General features: G+C 41.3%; 1 pseudogene; it reads right to left on the bottom strand.

Annotated features, from left to right (window-relative positions):
- Window positions 1–1,837: 1,837 nt before the first annotated feature.
- Window positions 1,838–2,326, bottom strand: part of LOC102761729 — a 6,655-nt pseudogene continuing 6,166 nt past the window's right edge.

The following is a 2,326-nucleotide window of genomic DNA, read 5'->3' as shown; positions in this document are numbered from 1 at the left end:
TGGCACCCCAGACCTGGGTTTCCCTCTAGCTGCCCTTGGGCACTTGGGACTTGGGCTTCCCTCACAGCCCTGGCTTTGTCCAGAAGGTCATCCAGAAGGACTGCCAATCTAATTAGCATATTATGCTTTTATTATTATAGATAAATACTTAATATAAGTATCCTATGTAATAAAAGGATAATATGCAAATAGACCAAACGGCAGAACAACTGAACAACCAATCAAAGCATAATATGCTAATGATATGCTAAGGATGCTTAACCACTTGCTATGATGTGCATTGACTACCAGGGGGCAGATGCTCCGACCAATAGTTTAGCTTGCTGTTGGGATCCGGCTAATCAGGACTGAGCCAGATGGGCCGGACTCGCCCTGGAGCCCTCCCTTGGTCCTTCCCTGGCCCAGTCGTGCACAGGTGGGGTCCCTCAGCCTGGCCTGTGCCCTCTCACAATCCTGCAGGCCACTCCCCTTGGGAGGGCACCAGATGCAGGGCTCATGGCTAGTGTGACTCTCTCCTGATCAGGACTGATTGGGCGTGAGCCCGTGGCAGGCACAGTGGGGCCGGGATGAGTGGGACCCACAGGTAGGAGCTGCAGGCAGTGTTGGACTGTGGAGTTTTGGCCCGATCCCTGCAGGCCACCCAGAGGGACCCCACCCATGCAGGAATTCATGCACCAGGCCTCTAGTATTGTTATAAATGTTTATAACAGAATCACTGTGATTTCCCCTTTCCTCATATTATATAAGCTACTTTTAATAACACCTTCTTTAACATTGAATCACATTTTTCTTGGCAAACAGTATTACATATAATTGCTTATATATATATATATATGCATAAATATTCAAAGAGTAATATGTACATACTTATTCAGACCACAAACATCCAAAGCAGGATGAAAGCTAACATTCTATCACCCATGATGTTTAGTTTATCATCTAAGTAAAGATGAAATCTTTTTAAGAAAGATGCACAGCGCTATTAATAATTTTCCTGGGATGACAGACATTAATCAGAACTCACTTGGGCAAACCAGGATATGTGATTACACTCTGTCACTATACTGACATGTATTTTAAAAATAAACATAATGTTTTTGTTGATGGTATATCTATATTATTTTAAATATCACAATAATTTATAAATGGTGAAAGTGTTAATTGGAGAACACAAGGCTTGAGCCTTATAAAATCTAAAAATGTCAAAGGGAAAGCTCGTTCTGTGAGCTGAAGCCTTGCACAAACATGCCCGTGTGTGTGTGTGTGAAATGTAGGTTGATTTTTATTGCTCATTGCATATATATAAAGCATGGTTGATTTTGCATAATTTATTCCTTTGACTACATATTGAAAATCAAATCAACTTCAAAGTCCCTTTAAAACCTAAAGATATTTTTTGAAGCCTGACATACGTGCATTAAAATGAAAAGAGAACCCACAGCTTTGAGTGATATAAAAGAAACACCTCATAGAAGTTTGGGGCATTTTAGTATCGACCAATGCTAATTTATGGGGAGTTAGATATCCATATTGATCATGAATTAATTACACACAGCAGTTCAATATTTTATTGTAAATTGACAGGTACAAGAAAGAAAACTAAAAGTCACATGGTTCGATGCAAATCAACCTAGTGAAATAAAGAAATTCTTTTGATATTTCTTTGACTTTTGTGTCTAACATCTACACATCATTCATCCGAATATTTTCATTGGTACATTTTTCTTTCTGAGTTCCTTTTGAAAGTGTGTCCTTCTACTTCTAGCCGCCATCTCAGTTTTCCAGGATGTCAAGTTGCTCTAAGTGTGAAGGCTTGAGGTCAGTACTTTAAAGTTTCCTACAACAAGGCAGGTGCTCCATGGAAGACGTGAGTGGTTTTGAGACAGATGTGACCGTTTTTGTGGCACGTGGTACCTGTGTCATCCACAGATGGGTAAAGCTTCCCATCTGGGCACACACAAATTCCATAGAGTCTTTGTGAGTTGCCAGCAGGACCCTGAGTCACCTCGGGGTGAACCAACTGGGGTAAGCACACAGACTCAGCATCAAGCACAAAGATTCCATCACTACCATAAAAAAGTATGTCCATTTGAGAAAAGGCCTTGATCTTCCCAGCATGAGCTTACAGATGAGTACCTTTTCTAATCTCAGCTCCGGAAATGGGTCTGCCCTTACAAGGGGTATCTCCACTGAATGTTCAAAAGGAGCCCCTTCAGGCCCAGTTACTTGAAGTCTGTCTGTACCAACACAACTTCGCTGTCATCAAGAGTGAACAGTGGCTTGCCTTCTTTGGAATTGATTGGAAAGTGTTGACTCACTTCTATCT

This window comes from Myotis davidii, unplaced genomic scaffold (genome assembly GCF_000327345.1).
Source record: "Myotis davidii unplaced genomic scaffold, ASM32734v1 scaffold1708, whole genome shotgun sequence".
Lineage (NCBI taxonomy): Eukaryota > Metazoa > Chordata > Mammalia > Chiroptera > Vespertilionidae > Myotis > Myotis davidii.
The sequence above is the reverse complement of the archived record's forward strand: the minus strand, read 5'-3'. Positions and strand labels throughout refer to the sequence as shown.